Raw genomic sequence first — 19118 nt, 5'->3', positions numbered from 1 at the left:
GTTTATACTGCGTGCAGGTTGTTGTAAGTGACCGCCTTACCCTCGTCACTATGTCACGATCCAATTCCATCATAGGCCGTGATGGCGCCCAACACCCTTGCTAGGCAAGCCAACACTGATCAAACTAGTGATTTTTCGTTTAAATGAATCAATAAGTGGATAATAATCCTTTATTTGTTAAAATATTTAGAAATTTACCAATGAAGCAAAGTTAAACGGAAGCGACGAATACAAGCTGTAATCGTGTATACAATACCAAAATCATTAGTCTACTAAGTGTGTGTGCCAAGACCCGGTGTCACAAGTAAGTGGGCAATCTAGTAAAATGTACGAAAGAACACTAGCCTACTATCAGGAGGAAAATAGACAAAAAAATAAAACATAAGAGAGACTCCAGTTGCTGCAGAACGGCTCAGAGAGGCAGCTCACTGTGAAGTCTCGAGATAAGGATCGAATCTGCGCGCCGGACTAGTGGCCAGTTGCACCTGCCTCAAATCCTATACAATTAAGTACAGAAGTGTAGCATGAGTACATAAAAATGTATACCCAGTAAGTATCTAGTCTAACCTCGAAGAAGTAGTGACGAGGGGTCGACTCCGACACTTACTAGGGCCAACAATATAATAATATGAAATTCTAATTAAACAAGATGTATAAAGATAACAATAGAACTCAGAACAGGAAACAGTTGAACCATTCCTTTATCATATTTAAGAACCCAAAACACTTCCTTCATTTAAAACAGGTGATCTCTTAACGATGAATTTATACAAGTTATACAAGGAACTTCCAGTTCTATTACCACACACAAATTCCACCGAGGATGTTCGGCTTGATCCAACATAAATGTAAAATGTGCATTGCCGAGGGTCGAACGGCCCGAACCATAGAGGCATCTATTAACCTGCCGAGGCGACAGCCCGCTCCCATGAGAGTAGTGGAAATAGTCATCCCGCTCGCGGAATACACTTGCGACGCGGTTAAGTATAAATATAACGTAACTATTCTCAATTCTTTTCAAAATAAGAATTTACTTGAAACCTTTGAAATCTTAAAATGCTCAACTTAGTTCCGTTCAATGCAAATCAACAAATATGATCAGATAACGGTGTCCATAAAGCATGGTGTAAGCGTAAAACTACCCGGATATGACAGGAATAGTAGCTACATACGGACACTCGTCACTTTGTGCATACGTAGCCCCCACAAATAACCACATATTAATTAAATTTACCTATGGGGAAATTTCCCTCTAACCAGGTTAGAAAAGAGACTTACCTCGTTTCAAAGCCTACTTCCAAATTCAAGAATGCGCTCAAACCCTCAAATCGGAGCCGAATCAATCCAAAACTATTCAAATAGTGTAAAAACTAATCGGTGTATGTTCAAAAGTTTATATTCCCACTATTAAAGTGATTACCCAACACAAATCGCAAGATTCCTAAAAGTCACCCCCGGGCCTACACGCCCGGATTCCGAAAATCTTTGAAGAAAGTTGTTACCCATAACCTTAGCAACATAAATATATGATCTTTACTAAGTTCCACAACCAATTTCGTGGTCAAATCTCATTTTTATCAAAAACCTAGGTTTTCATCTAAACCCTTGATTTTCACTAATTTTTACATGTTAATCCGCCTATAATATATATATTTAACTCATGTTGTATAGAAATTACTTATCTCAAAGTGCTAGGTGACAACCCTCTTCCAAAAGCTCCAAAAATCGCCCAAGAGATGAAGTGAAATGAAATAAATCGCCCAAGTCCCGCACTAAAAGAGCTAGACACAGGCCTCTGATGTCGCATTTGCTACACCAGGTTCGCAAATGCGACAAAACACTCGCAAATGCGAAGCTTGGCTTCAGTTGCTCAGGTCGCAAATGCGACGCAGGGGTCGCAAATACGATCACTGCTAAGGTCGCAATTGCCGCTCACATGTCGCAAATGTGAACAATACCCTCAGTCGAGCTACCTCGACATTGCGAAGCTCTTCTCGCAAATTCGAGGTTCGCATTTGCGAACTATTTCTCGCATTTGCGAGCCTGCAACTGATGCCAAGAAACACCAGAAATCTGGTGTATTTTTCATCCCTTTCGAACGTCCGAAACTCACTCGAGCCCTTGGGGCTCCACACCCATCACCCATCACCCACACAAGTCTAGCACATCATACAAACTTGCTCGCGTGATCGGAATACTCAAATAACATCAAAAACCGTGAATTGGATGCCAAAACGCATGAATTTACTCATGAACTCCAAGAACTTCTAAAAACTTCCGCACGTCCGATTCCTATCAAATCAACTCGGAATGACGCCAAACTTCACCTGCAAGTCTTAAATGACATTATGGGCCTACTCTAACTTCCGGAACTGGAATCTGAACCTGATATCAAAAAGTCCACCCTTGGTCAAATTTTCCAAAAACTTCAAGTTTCTAACTTTCGCCAAATGACTCCAAAACGACCTACGGACCTCCGAATCCACTTCCGGACGTGCTGCTAAGTCCAGAATCACCATACGGAGCTATTCGCAGGCTCGAAATCCCAAACGAATGTCTAGAATGTAAGAATCCATCTCAACCCAGACTTATAACATTTGCTCAAAATGCCAACTTTCACTATTAGGCGCCGAAACGCTCCCGGGTCATCCAAAACCCGCTCCAAACATACGCCCAAGTTCGAAATCATCATACCAACCTATTGGAACCATCAAATCTCGATTTTGAGGTCGTTTACTCAAAATGTTGCCCGAAGTCAAACTTGGCCTTTTAAGCCAACCTTAATGAACCAAATGTTCTGATTTCAACCCGAACTCTTCCAAATCCCGAACTAACCATCCCAGCAAGTCATAAATCAGTTGAAGAAAGTACGGGAAGTCTTATTTTGGGGAACGGGGTTCTAGAAAGCAAAACGATCGGTCGGGTCGTTACATTCTCCACCTCTTATACAAACCTTCATCCTCGAACGGGTTTAGATTCATACCTGTAGTGCTCAATAAGTGTGGATATCTGCTCCACATGTCCTCTTCGGACTCCCAGGTTGCCTCCTCGGCTGGTTGGCCCTTCCACTGAACCTTTACCGCGGAAATCCTCTTGGATCTCAACTGGCGATCCTATCTAGCAACAATGGCAACACGCTCCTCCTCATAACCCAAGCTCTCATCTAGCTGAATAGTGTTGAAGTCTAACACATATGACAAGTTAGCATGATACCTCCGAAGCATAGACACATGAAAAATTGGATGAACCGCTAATAGGCTGGAGGGCAAAGCAAGCTTATAAGCAAATTCCCCAACTCGCCTCAACACCTCAAATGGGCCTATAAACCTTGGGCTCAACTTGCCCTTCCTTCCGATTCTCATGATCCCCTTCATTGGCAAGACTTTCAAGAGAACCTTCTCGCCTACCATAAATGACACATCACGCGCCTTCTGATCCGTATAACTCTTATGTCTGGACTATAATGTGCGAAGTCGTTCCTGAATCAACTTTACCTTTTCCAAGGCATCCTTTACCAAATTAGTACCATTTAACTTAGCCTCGTCTGGCGCAAACCACCCGATAGGAGAACGACATCGTCGACCATATAAAGCCTCAAATGGAGCCATCTCGATGTTGGACTGATAACTGTTGTTGTAAGCAAACTCGACTAAAGGCAAGAACTGATTCCACTGTCCCCCAAAGTCAATCACACATGCTCTGAGCATGTCCTCCAATATCTGAACTGTCCGCTCTGACTGCCCATCGGTCCATTGGTGAAACGCAGTGCTGAGCTCCATACGGGTCCCTAACTCACTCTGTACGACTCTCCAGAAATGCAAAGTGAACTGAGGGCCTCTATCTTATATGTTGGAAATAGGCACTCCATGCAACCGAACTATCTCTCGAATATAGATCCGGGCCAACCTCTCTGAAGTATAAGTAGTTGCAACTGGAATGAAGTGTGCCGACTTGGTCAATCTGTCGATAATGAACCAAACTGCATCAAACTTCCGCAAGGTCTGCCGCAACCCAACTACGAAGTCCATAGTAATACACTCCCATTTCCACTTTGGTATAGTCATCTGCTGGAGTAGGCCACCTGGCCTCTGGTGCTCATACTTAGCCTGCTAACAATTTAGGCACCTAGCTACATACTCAACTATGTCTTTGTTCATCCGTCACCACCAATAATGTTACCTCATGTCATGATACATCTTCTAGCACCTGGATGAATGGAATACCAAGAACTGTGTGCCTCCTCTAGAATATTCCCACTCAATCCATCGACATTAAGAACACATAGACGACCCTGGAGTCGCAAAACACCATCCTCGCTAATAGAAACCTCCTTGGCACCACCATGTAGTGTCGTCTCTCTAAGAATTGCCAAGTGCGGATCATCAAACTATTGCGCCTTGATTTGCTCCAATAGTGAAGACTGAGCAACAACACATACAACAACTCGGCCGGGCTCTGAAATGTCCAACCTCACAAGTCTGTTAGCCAAGGACTGAATGTCCAAAGCTAGTGACCTTTCCTCTGCTTAAATGAATGCCAAGCTACCCATACTCTCTGCCTTTCTACTTAAGGCATCCGCGACTTCATTTGCCTTGCCTGGATAATAAAGAATGGTGATGTCATAATCTTTCAGTAACTCAAGCAATCTGCGCTACCTCAAATTGAGATCCCTTTGCTGGAACAAATGCTGTAAGCTGCGATGATCAGTGCAAACCTCACATGACACCCCATAGAGATAATGCCTCCAGATCTTAAGAGCATGAACAATCTCGGCTAACTCTAGATCGTGCACAAGGTAATTCTTCTCATGAATTTTCAGCTGACGCGAAGCATATGCAATAACTCAGCCCTCCTTCATCAATACACAACCCAAGCCAATTTTTGGAGTGTCGCAATAAGCCGTTTACATCCCCAAAACGGAAGGCAACACTAGAACCGGTGATGTAGTCAAAGTTGTCTTGAGCTTCTGAAAGCTCGCCTCACAATCATTGGACCAACGAAATAGAGCACCCTTTTGGGTCAATCTAGTCAGAGGTGCTGCAATGGATGAAAAACCCTGCACAAATTGGCGATAATAACCTGCTAACCCCAGGAAACTCCTGATCTTAGTAACCGAAGTGGGACGAGGCCAACTCTAAACTGCCTCAATCTTCTTGGGATCCACCTTAATACCCTTTTCCGATACAACATGCCCCAAGAATGCCACAGACTCTAGCCAAAACTCACACTTGGAGTACTTAGCATATAGCTTCTGTTCTCGCAATGTCTGAAGCACCACTCTCAAATGCCGCTCGTGCTCCTCCATACTACGCGAGAAGATCAAGATGTCATAAATGAAGACAATGACAAACGAATTAATATAAGGCCTGAACACCCAATTAATCAAATCCATAAATGCCGCTGAGGCATTAGTCAAACCAAAGGACATCACTAGAAACTCATAATGGCCATATCTATTACGGAAGGCAGTCTTCGAAACATTCGAGTCCCGAATCTTTAACTGATGGTATCCCGACATCAAGTCGATCTTAGAGAACACCCTAGCACCCTGCAACTGGTCAAACAAATCATCAATACGCGGCAACGGGTACTTGTTCTTGATGGTAACCTTGTTCAACTGGCAGTAATCAATGCATATCCGCATAGTCCCATCTTTCTTCTTCACAAATAGCACTGGTGCACCCCAAGGTGATACGCTTGGCCTGACGAAACCCTTTGCTAATAAATCCTCAAGCTGCTCCTTCAACTCTTTCGGAGCCATACGGTATGGTGGGATAGATATAGGCTGGGTACCTGGAGCAAAATCAATACAGAAATCAATATCACAATCTGGTGGCATGCCTGGAAGGTCAGAAGGAAACACATCGGCAAACTCCTGGACTACTGAAACTAAATCAATCGTCATAGACTCTATGGTGGTATCCCGAACATAGGCTAGATAAGCCAAACAACCCTTCTCGACCATATGTCGAGCCTTCATAAAAGAGATGACCCAACTAGCTATACTAACAGCGGAACCCTTCCACTCCAATCTCAGTAACTCCGGCATCGCTAAAGTAACATTCTTGGCATGAAAATAAAGGATGGCATGATACGGTGATAACCATTCCATGCCCAAGATGACCTCAAAGTCGGTCATATCATGTAACAAAAGGTCCGCTCTAATCTCGTAACCACAGAATGTGACAACACAGGACCGACAGATCGGATCCACAACCATAGAATTGCCCACAAGGGTGGAAACATAAATAGGAGTACCCAAGGACTCATGAGGAATATCCAGGAGATGAGCAAACAGAGTTGATACATATGAATAGGTAGATCCTGGATCAAATAACACTAAAGCATCCCTACCACAAGCAGAAATAATACTTGTGATCACGGCATCTGAGGCCACTGCATCTGGTCTGGCCGAAAAATCATAGAATCTAGCTGGAGCGCCGACTGGCTAGCCTCCACCTAATATAGCAATAGATGGCTGACCTCCCCCTGTCTGGGCTCCACCTCTAGGATGGCCCCTACTCGCATGTCCCCCACCTCTGGGCGGTCGGACGGCTGGCGCTGTAATCTTGGGCTGATGACTCTACTGTACTGCCTTGCCCCGAAGTCTGGGACAAAATCTCTTCATGTGACCCGGATCCCCACACTTGTAACAACCCCTTGGTGCCATAGACTATTGCCTCGAAGTCTGACCCTGATGGCCTAAATACCCACTAGGAGGACCTTGGATGGCTGGTGGGTGGTATGAACTCTTTGGCATGACACTGAAATAGGGTCGCGCTGGAGCAGTCGGGGAGGTGGTGGTGCTGGATATGTAGGCCTGCTAGGCTGACCCCTCCCAAACGGACCTCAGCCCCTAGTCGGGGCACCTCTAAACTCTTGAGAGAAACGGGTCCTCTTGTCCTGCTGCATCTGCTCCCTACCCTTCTAGCGGTAGCCCTCAATCCTCCGAGCAATATCTACCACTAGCTGATAATTAGTACCCATCTCCACATCCCGGGCCATGCTAGCCCGAATACTAGGTGCAACTCCGCATCAAATCTCCGCACTCTCTATGCGTCCATAGGAAGTATCATAAGTGCATGGCAAGACAACTCAGAAAATCTCGCCTCATAATCGGTCACGGACATCTAACCCTGCTCGAGCTGCTCAAACTGACACCGCAACTCTTCCCTCTGGGAGGGTGGAACATACCTATCCAAGAAAAGCCGCGTAAATTGGTCCCAAGTCATGGAAGGAGAACCCACTGACCTGCCAAGAAGATAAGACTGCCACCATCTACGGGCCCTGCCCTCCAACTGGAAAGTAGTGAAATCCACCCCATGCGACTCTAATATCCTCATGTTGTGCAGTCTGTCCCTGCACATATCAATGAAGTTCTGGGGATCCTCATGCTGCTCATCTCCGAAGACAGGTGGGTGTAGCCTAGTCCATCTGTCCAAAAGCTTTTACGGCTAGCCGGCCGCAGCTGGTCTAGGCTCAGGTACAGCCGGTGCAGCTGGCTAGGCTCCGCCCACGGGTAGTGTACCTGGAGTCTGATATACTGCAGTTGCATGCCCAGGAGCCTGAGCAGTAGGGGTCTGTGCTCCCCCTCCCGCCTAAGATGTGGCTGGGTCTACTGGAAATAAATTATCCTGGGTCATAGAATCCATGAACCGCAGCATACGACCTATGACCTCCTGGAAGCCCGATGCTGACATGAAATCTATCGGGGTTGGCTCTACTGCGGGCACCTCGCCCTGCTCCTCAATAATGGGATCCCCTACTGGATCCGCTGGTGGTGCAGCTGGGGCAACTCAGGATGTCCACGTCCCCTACCTTGGGCCAATACCCTCCCCCGGCCTTTGCCTCGGCCTCTAGCAATGGGGGAAGCAGCTCCTCCCAGGTCCGGAAGGTCTGCTGCGCGCGTTCTCACCATCTGTGAGAGAAGAAGAGAAAGGAACTTAGTATACCTTCAACTGCACGATAGGAGATGAATAAAGAGTAGTTTCCTAACACCCTATAGCATCTCGAAGATAAGTACAGACGTCTCCGTACCGATCTGCAAGACTCTATCAGGTATACCCATAACTTGTGAGACCTACATGAACCTAGTGCTCTGACACCATGTTGTCACGACCCAATTCCATCATAGGCCGTGATGGTGCCCAACACCCTTGCTAGGCAATTCAACACTGATCAAACTAGTGATTTTCCATTTAAATGAATCACTAAGTGGATAACAATTCTTTGTTTGTTAAAAGATTTAGAAATTTAGCAATGAAACAAAGTTAAACAGAAGTAACGAATACAAGTCGTAATCGTGCATACAACACCAAAATCATAAGTCTACTAGTGTGTGTGTGCAAAGACCTGGTGTCACAAGTAGGTGGGCAATCTAGTAGAATGTACAAAAGAACACTAGCCTACTGTCTGAAGGAAAATAGACAGAAAAATAAAGCATAAGAGAAGCTGCTGCAAAACGGCTTAGAGAGGCAGCTCACCATGAAATCTCGGGATAAGGATCAAATCTGCGCGTCGAACTAGTGGCCAGATACACCTGCCTCAAAATCCTGTACAATTAAGTACAAAAGTGTAGCGTGAGTACATAAAAAATATGTACCTAGTAAGTATCTAGTCAAACCTCGAAGAAGTAGTGACGATGGGTCGACTCTGACTCTTACTAGGGCCAACAATATAACAATATGAAATTCTAATTTAACAAGATGTATAAAGATAACAATAGAACTCAGAACAGGAAATAGCTGAACCATTCCTTCATCAAATTTAAGAACCCAAAACACTTCCTTCATTTGAAACAAATGATCTGCCAACGATGAATTTATACAAGTTATACAAGGAAGTTCCAGTTTTATTATCACACATAAATTCCACCAAGGATGTTCGGCCCAATCCAACATAAATGTAAATTGTGCATTGCCGAGGGTCGAACGGCCAGAACCATAGAGGCATCTATTAGCCTGCCGAGGCAAACGGCCCGCTCCCATGAGAGTAGTGGAAATAGTCACCCCGCTCGCGGAATATACTTGCGACGTGATTAAATATAAATATAACATAACTTTTCTCAATACATATCATAATAAGAATTTACTTGAAACCTTTGAAATCTTAAAATCCTCAACTTAGTACCGTTCAATGCAAATCAACAAATATGATCAGATAACAGTATCCACAAAGTATGGTATAACCTTAAAATTACCCCGATTGGACACGAATAGTAGCCACGTACGGACTCTCGTCACTTCGTGCGTACGTAGCCCCCACAAATAATCACATATTAATTAAATTCACCTAGGGGAAATTTTCCTCTTACAAGGTTAGAAAAGAGACTTACCTCGTCTCAAAGCCTACTTCCAAATTCAAGAATGCGCTCAAACCCTCAAATCGGAGCCGAATCAATCCAAAATTATTCAAATAGTGTAAACACTAATCAATATATGTTCAAAAGTTAATATTCCCACTATTAAAGTGATTACCAAACCTAAATCGCAAGATTCCTAAAATTCACCCCTGGGCCCACATGCCCGGATTTCGGAAATCTTTGAAGAAAGTTGTTACCCATAACCTTAGGAACATGAATATATGATTTTTACTAAGTTCCATAACCAATTTCGTGGTCAAATCTCATTTTTTTATCAAAAACCTAGGTTTTCATCTAAACCCTTGATTTACACTAATTTTACATGATAATCCAACCATTATCTATGTATTTAGCTCATGTTGTGTAGAAATTACTTACCTCAAAGTGCTAGGTGAAAACTCTTTTCCAAAAGCTTCAAAAATCACCCAAGAGATGAAGAGAAATGAAATAAATGACCTAAGTCCTGCATTAAAAGAGTTGGACACAGGCCTCTGATGTCGCATTTGCGATACCAGGTTCGCAAATGCGAGGGTCGCAAATGCGACAAAACACTTGCAAATGTGAAGCCTGGCTTCAGCTGCTCAGGTCGCAAATGCGACGCAGGGGTCGCAAATGCGATCACTGCTAAGGTCGCAATTGCGGCTCATGTGTTGCAAATGCAAACAATCCCTAGTCGAGCTTCTTCGCAATTTCGAAGCTCTTCTCCCAAATGCGAGGTTCCCATTTGCGAACTATTTCTCGCATTTCCGAGACCTGCAACTGATGCCAAGAAACACCAAAAATCTGGTGTGTTTTTCATCCCCTTCGAACGTCCGAAACTCACCCGAGCCCTCGGGGCTCCACATCAGTCACCCACAAAAGTCTAGCAACATCATACAAACTTGCTCACGCGATCGGAACACTAAAATAACATCAAAAATCACGAATTGGATGCCGAAACGCATGAATTTACTCATGAACTCCAAAAACTTCTAAAACACTTCCGTGCATCCGATTCCCATCAAATCAACTCGGAATGATGCCAAACTTTGCGTGCAAGTCTTAAATGACATTAAGGGCCTACTCCAACTTCCAGAACAGGAATCCGAACCTGATATCAAAAAGTCCACCCTCGGTCAAACTTTCCAAAAACTTCAAGTTTCTAACTTTCGCCAAATGACTCTAAAATGACCTACGGACCTCCGAATCCACTTTCGGACGCGCTCCTAAGTCGAGAATCACCATACAGAGCTATTCCCAGGCTCGGAATCCCAAATGGACGTCTAGAATGTGAAACTCCATCTCAACCCAAACTTATGGAATTTGCTCAAATGCAAACTTTCACTATTAGGCGCCGAAACGCTCCCGGTTTGTCCAAAACCCGCTCTGAACATACGCCCAAGTCCGAAATCATCATACTAACCTATTGGAACTGTTAAATCCCGATTTTGAGGTCGTTTACTCAAAATGTTGACCGAAGTCAAACTTGGCCTTTTAAGCCAACCTTAAGGAACCAAATGTTCTGATTCAACCCGAACTCTTTCAAATCCCGAACTAACCATCCCAACAAGTCATAAATCAGTAAAAGCAAGTATAGGAAGTCTTACTTAGGGGAACAAGGTTCTAGAAAGCAAAATGACCGTTCGGGTTGTTACGCACTACTTCGTCGAGGTTAGGCTCGGCACTTAGAGAGTACTTGGGGCCGGCTGTACTCATACTACACTCAGCACTTCTTGTGCAAATTTTGGAGTCCATCCCAGTGGCGCTCCGTAGATTGCTTGGGTCGACTATTGAGTGGAGACTTGAAGTACAACTGCTCGGTGTCCGCAGCCCCTAAAGTCCCCTTCTTCTTTATCTTAGCTGTGTATTTTCCTTCAGACAACTTTACTTTTATTCAGACCTTTATTTTTACTATTTTAGTAGCTCGTGCACATGTGACACCAGATTCGGGGATGTATTTATATATTTCTATTATATTGATTTTCCGCACTTTATTTCGGTTCCATCTATTGCTTTAGTAATTGGCTTCATTTGAATTTGATTTGTTTAAAAATGACTTAGAATGTATCTAATGTTGGCTTGCCTAGCAAGTGAAATGTTAGGCGGCATCACAGTCCCGAAGGTAAAAATTTTAGGTCGTGACAAGAACTCTCTACCATGACTTCACAACATAACTATTGTGACGTAATAAATAAAAACGAAAAACTATTAAAAGAAGGGAAAAAAGGGAAGGGTTGACAGATATGTTCAAAGTAAAATAGAACAAATATGTCGATTTTTCTATTTTAATAATTTCTTTGAATATATATCAATTCAAAGTAAGTTTGATTTAATAAAATTTAAAGAGAATAATTTACTATACATCTTATTAAAAAAATTATACTATCAACAAACCTTATCATGTCCTTTGTATCACTACCATATTTATAACGACCCGACTAGTCGTTTTGACAATTTGCACTTCGTTCGATAGTTTGGGGGCACAAGTAGCTCCGTATGATGTATTAGTACTTGTGTGCAAAATTTTAGTTCATTCCGAGTTGATTTGATATGTTTCGGCGCGAGTTTTTGGAAGTCGAAAGTTCGAAAGTTCATTAAGTTTGATTTGAGGTGCGTTTCATCGTTTTGATGTTGTTATGCGTGATTTAAGGCCTCGAGTAGGTCCGTGTTTTGTTATGGGACTTTTTGGTATGTTCATATGGGTCCCGAGGGGCTCGGGTGAGTTTCGGATAGGTTTGGGCTATGTTGCGCTCGTTTCCTTATGTTTCGACGTCGTTTCATCAAGCATAAATGGTACCACATTAAACAAATGAGCTCTGATTTGTGTTTTAATTGAAGCATTAGATTCGTATCGTAATTAAGGAGCCATATCAAAAAGAATCGTCAAATTTGGACATCGTATGAGGATTTTATGGTCATTTTACTAAGAATTGGGCTGTTAGATTTTTCAGATTAATTACGAAATTGCTACTGACTTCGTATTTAAAAATCTGCACTATTTCCAAATATTGAAACCAACATATCTCCTTCATTATAAGGTCAAATGGAGTGATTCAAAAGCCTAACTTGACTGAAATTTCACAAGGAATCCATTGGAGGCATCAAAAGTGAGTTTCAGGATCATTTGACATGCAAAACAAGGCAGAACATCTGGGCAATAATACTTAATATCGAAAGTTTGTTGATTCGGTCATATTTTGAGTTGGGGAGCTCGGGTTTGGGCAACTTTTGGAGGTGATTTTCACTATATGGATTGGGTAAATGTTCTATACTCGATTTTGGTTATATTTTATAAATCCATCTTCATTTTAGGCATTTGATTGACGATTTCAAAGTAAAATTTGGAGGTTTTGTCTAAAATTTTATAAAGTCAATTTTTGAGTTTTGAATATCGATTCGGAATTGGATTTGAGTGAAACTAGTATGGTTGGACTCATAACTAAATGAGTGTTCCGATTTTATAAATTTTATCGGGTTCTGAGGTGCGGGCCCGGGGAGTTGACTTTTGTTGACTTTTTGCAAATTGTATAAGGATCATAGCTTTGTTAATTGAAATTGTTTTCTCTTGCATTGTTTGATGTATTTAAGTCTTCTTTGGCTAGATTGGGCCGAGCGATGGTGAATTGGTAAAGGAAAAGCTAAATTAAGTATGAGTTGGCCGAATTGAGGTAAATGTCTTGTCTAACTTTGTGTGGAGGAAACCACCCCTTCGGAATTGAGCTAATTGTGTTATCTTGTTATGTGAAAGTCGTGTACGCAAGGTGATGAGTGGGTTCACTGCCTATATGTGGTATTGACCGGTTTAGATTGTCTAGTCTATTTCCATGCTTTTGATTAAATTGTCATAACATGTGGTATCTCATTGTTAGACTACTCTTACATACTCTATATGATGTTGTTAGCATTTATTTACCTCTTACTCGTTATTTGGCCCTTATATGCCTTGGTTGAAGTCATTGCCTTCCTTATTGTCTTGCTACCTCTTAGTTGTTGAGTTCTTCTATGACTATGTGCATATCTGCTACATGTCCAAATTGTTGTGATTGCCTGCTTAGTTATCATGTGCCCGACATGTCTTGTCATTTTGTAAAGGTTGTTGTATTCCTTTGATTTCACGTAGTTCCCTCGTTGTCGTGTACTTATACCCTTGATTGTAGAGATTCTGGTAAATTTAGTTATTGAATGTTGTTGTTGATTTAAGTTATTATGCGGGGGATCGGGTTGCACGCCGGAACAGGTGAAATAAGGGAGGTGGTGGAATAAGGGAGGATATTCATATTGTGATATTGTTATTGTACGGTGTGAGCACGTGATTTTTGCCCTAAGCAATAATTCCCAAATTTCAAACAAAACAATTTCTCTAGTATTTTATAAATTTTTGTGAATTTTGTGGCATTTTTTGGTAATTGTTGCATTTTTTGTTTGTGCATATGAAAATACAAAATATGCATTTTTGCATTTAGGATTTAATTTCATATATTAGCATTAATTGATTTTAGAACAAGATGTTAAGAAAATAACAAAAAAAGGGGGTCCATTTTGCATTTTTGGTATTAGTTTGCATTTCCCTTTAGGAATTAATTAGGAAATATAATTGTTAGAGTCAATTTATTTTGGTTTTATTTTAGCATCAGAAAAGTAAATAAATACAAAAATAGATAAAAGAAATAAAAGGAAAAGGGGTATTAAAAAATGGTCTTAATTGGAGACCAAATTTGGGCCAAAATAGGTCAGCCCAAACGAAATACCCCAATCCAGGCCAGTCCATACCCGTCCCAACCCGGTCCGTCTCCCCTACCCAGCCAAACGGCGTCGTTTTGGTCCTAGTCAATCCTGGCCGTCGAGGTTTTATGATCTAACGGCCAGGAAGCTAGGGTCAATTCATATATATGTGTCCAAACGCACCCCCCCTACCCCCCTCACCACCCCTCTCTCACCCCATCTCTCAGATGCCCTATACTCGTCGGTGTAACGCCGTCATCCCACCGCCTTCCTCCGCCATTCTCCACCCCAGCGCCGCCGGCCGGAAATCGCCGCCGCCGGCGGCATTGCTCCGATCAACCCCAAAATAACACCCCGGCCTCTCCTGCTCGTCCTCTTCCCGTTCCTGCCCTTGGTTTCCCTCGAATCTCGCCGGAGTTCGTCGAATATCCCGTTAAAGTTTTTCGGCCAAGTCGCCGGTTACGCCAAACGGTCCTAAATTAACACCATGGGACCGCCTTGACCTCCTCTACCCAACCCCCATAGCCACTTGTCTCGAATCCCGGCCAAACGTCTCAAATATCGAATCTAAATTTTCCGGCCACGACGCAACCCCGTCCAAACCACCCCAAATTTACACCACCTAACCGCCTTCACCTCCTCTTTCAAACCCCCCAAGCCCCGACCCTCGAATCTGTCCAGAATGTCACGAATCTTAAATCTCGATCCCGGCAGAACCCTAATTCAAAATCTTTGTGATTTTGGACCGCACCATCCTTAACCAGGTGTATTCTTGCGAAAACACATGATTAGGGATGCTGCGTGTCAGAAATCTTGAAAGATTCGGACGTCAGTGGCTGGCCAGAATTCCTAAAATCAGTAAGGTTCTTTTCTTTGACTGATTTTCGTTTATTCTTTGCATAATAACTTCGTTCAAAACTTTTAGGTTTGATTCAGTGTTGGGTGTCAATTAATTGTTCCATAAATACTGTTGTTAATTTGGTTCCAACTCTGTTCATTTACTGATAAATTCATTGTTTAGCTTGATTTAGGTGGTTTTGGTTGATGAGATTTGAGAAGAATAATTAGACCCTTAGTTCAATTTTAGGATGGCTTGGATATAGCTGTTTTAGCAGGGATTCGGTTTACCCTAGTTGGGGTTTAACTAAGATAATAGGGCCAAGTTTAAGGTGATCTAGGTCAGTAATTACAGTATAGTTAAAGGATATTTTGGGAATTGAAAAGGGTAATTTAATTATATTTGGTAATTTCTGAAGTGAGGTAAGGATAGAATAGGAATTGTAATAAGTATAGAACCTTCTAGGATGGACTATAGTGCAGGTTTCAGTAAACTTAGGGTAGTTACTTGTGAAACAAGTCAGAAAATGAGAGGAACAAGTCATAAAATCAGGGACCTAAGGAGTAAATCTAATTCCTAAGTGTTGCCCTATTCCTTTGCCTATAAAAGACACCTTTTCTTGCCTTGGGAGGCAGGCCTGGAGAGCTAAAAATACAGAAATACAGGCGGCTGGAATCAACACATTTTTGGACTGTTCCATTAGAGTTTTTTTTTTTGAGATTTTTGAGGTTTTCATTGCTGAAACAATTCCTGAATATTGAGAGATTAAAATGAGTTAAACTTGCTGGTTTTCAATTGTTGGTTGAAGTTTTTTGGCTGCATTTTGACTATTGAGGGTCATTTGATCATTCTACTGGTTTGAATTTGGCAAAAACTGGTTTATTTTCCTTGGTTATTTCTGGGCTGGTTCTGTTGCTGTGGTCGATCCTGTTGCTGAACTATCCATTTCTGTTTTTTGTTTTGAAAGCCAGGTATACATTTCTGCCCTCCATTTGAATGTAAAGCTTGATTTGGGAATGGACAGTGGAATCTGGAGCTTTGAGCCGTGTTCATTGCTATTTGGTTTGATAATATAGTTTACTTGTTTGCTTGGTTCTATTTTGTGAGTTCCATGTACTGTCTCTCCAACCTTGAGCAATATAATCAAAGACTTAGCTTCTGAGTAGTATGTGTTGTGATAGCTAGTTTGAGATCCATCTCAATATAGTTCTTTACATGTATTCATTTGTACTGTTCATTTGTTTTAAGGTCAGTAATTGGACCAGTTTAAGTGCAGTTGGTTTGAGCTTGATTTTAGGCTGCTAGATATGTGTTGAGGGGGGTTTCCCAGGCCATTGTAAGATCAACATCTGCTTGTTTAGAGGGGAAATCAGAATGTGTTTCATGGTTTTTTTTTTATATATGATTGAGGTTGGTTTCATGTTTGAGTTACGTCTGCTTTTGGAGTCTAAATTGTGTATCACATTTGTCTAGCGCATCTTTATAGTTCCACCAGTGCACTTGTGTTCTGAGGAACTGTGATTCAAGCCATGAATTCACGGTTCGATAAGTTCCAAGCCTGCTAATAGTAACATATTGACGATGTAGCGGGATGTTGAACTTGGAATCAGTTTTTGGATCGTTTTATGAGATCATGTACTGGCGCTGTATTGCACTTAAATTACCATGCCTGTTAGTTCATTAAGGTACTGCTGTAATCATAGTTAGGCAAGAATTCTGTTGGGACATGAATGGTGAAGCAAGTCTTAAGCCATCTCTGAATATGCTTCAAGTGAAAGTAGTATTTTAGACCATCAGAATGTCTCACTATTTGATACATGTTTAGACTACCAAGCCCAGAAATGAACAGTACACTTTGTTTTGAATTCGACTTGGGATCATCTAATGCCTCTCTTGTACACTGTATTACGCCATCACAGGGACTCGATCTTGAGCCCCTGTCGTGCATTTGCATCATGAATTGGGCTCATATTGGGCCTGAAATTGAAACAGTCTGCCCAAAAATCAGAATGGCTTGCTTGGTGTTATTTGAGCCTGCTTGATGCGTGCCTTCAACTACTGAGCCAATTTCGATAAATAACCAAACGATTAGAATCCTTTAATTTTTCTTTAAGTCATTAGTGGAGGCAAGCCATATTAGATAATAAAAATAGCTTCTGGCCTCGTTTTAATTTTATAACCTAGATATTAAAAATGATTAATACTTCGTAGAATATCCTTTAAGGCCGTTTAAAATACCAAGTGTGATTGCGTATACGTTCGCGTAACACAACTACATTTTCTAAAAACAAAATCGGAGTATGCGTTCGCGCAACTTCGGCCCAAACACTCTTAATAATAATTAAGCGTTATTAATTGTGGACACGTTCGCGTGACATGATTTTTGACACACCAAACAGGCGTGTATACGTACGCGTAACCCGTCTCAAGATAATTTTCTAATTAAAAGCGGTGAAAGAAGCAAAAGCATATAGGTTCTAAAATCTGTAATTAAATATTTGATTAAGCCAAGTATGATCAAAGCGACCGTGCTAGAACCACGAAACTCGGGAGTGCCTAATACCTTCTCCCGGGTTAACAGAATTCCTTACCCGGATTTCTGGTTCGCAGATTGTATACAGAGTCATTCCTTTCCTCGATTCGGGATTAAAATCGGTGACTTGGGACACCATAAATCTCCCAAGTGGCGACTCTGATTTTTTAAAAATAAATCCCGTTTCGATTGTCACTTCAAGTTGGAAATAACTCCCTTTACTTATACCCTCTTTCCGGGGGTGTAGTAAGAAAAAAGGAGGTGTGACATACGGTGGGATCGGGTTGCACGCCGTAATAGGTGAAATAAGGATGGATTAATATGGTTGAATAAGGGTAAATTATGATATTAATATTATATGGCGGGATACGGTTGCGCGCCGTAATATATTATATTTATTGTTATGATATCGATATTGTACGGAGGGATTGGGGTGCACGCTGCAACAGGTGAAATAAGGGTGAATTGATATGGTGGAATAAGGGTGACTTATGATATTGATATTATATGGTGGGATCGGGTTGCGCCACAACATATCTTGTATTTTGGTATCCCCTGTTTTACTGTATTGGCTTCAGTTCCTTCGTACGAGACTCTGATAATCTGTATTTCTAGTTTTCACTGTGTTCTGAGGATCGAGTTATTGTCATTGACTTATTGCCTTGTCGTCATTTCCTAAGCTCTTTTCCTAATACTATTATTCTGGTGAATTTACTACGTTGAGTCATTACCTCCTGCTCTGCTTAGCTATTAGTAATATAGTGATTTAAAATAAAAGAATTAATATCATGCTACCTTGTGTGACTTCTAGGTTAAAACTCGCCGTATATTTTGGTATTTACTATTTCTAGTAGTTGTTACATATTACTTCAATTAGTTTCTCAACAAATATCCTTAACCTGTCTGAGGTTTTTATTTCACTTAAAAAGGAATCTTTATTATGTCTTAATTTAATAAACCCTATGTTAAATTCAATAGCTTATTTGATGTTGTATTTTATTTGGAAATGTTATTCTTCTTCACTCAAATGATTTCTAAAATAAACCCATCTTTCTCACTGATTTCCTACTTTGTCTAGAAACTGTACTATTACTTTATGATATATAAGTAAAAATCTCTTGGACACCTCAATTGGCATGTGGCACGGATATTATGTACTGAGTAGCACGTGGATTTTGCTGTGCAAAGTGAGATGGGGATCTCCGAGATCCACGGGAGATATGTCTTTTGTAGGTGATGAAAAGGTGTAGTTAATTCACTATAAATAGACTGAACACCGTAGTAGGAGCTACATCTCTCAAAGATCGACTCGAAGGTAGCCATACGAATATGTGGGCACAAGGTGCCATGAGTGTTAAAGGTTTGGAAGTTGTGATTATGATATGAGAGAGGATTGGGATTGTTGGAATTGTGTATTAGAAATGATTCAATTGGTTGAGTTAACATCATTTTTCCTACTTGAACTCATTTATGCTTCATCTGGACCCCAACTGTGTTGTTGTTTACTTACTTGGTTAATTCTCGTTATCATTCGTGTTTTCCTCTTATCGTTACTATTGTTTGCAATTTGATGTCCTTCTGCTATTGGTATTACTTTGATAGTCCTCTCTTGTTAGATTTAAGTCATATCCTGCAGGTTATATATTCGGTAGTGTCTTGACCTGGTCTCGTCACTACTCTACCGA

This window comes from Nicotiana attenuata, unplaced genomic scaffold (assembly GCF_001879085.1).
Source record: "Nicotiana attenuata strain UT unplaced genomic scaffold, NIATTr2, whole genome shotgun sequence".
Taxonomy (NCBI): Eukaryota; Viridiplantae; Streptophyta; class Magnoliopsida; order Solanales; family Solanaceae; genus Nicotiana; species Nicotiana attenuata.
This window is presented reverse-complemented; position numbering follows the sequence as displayed.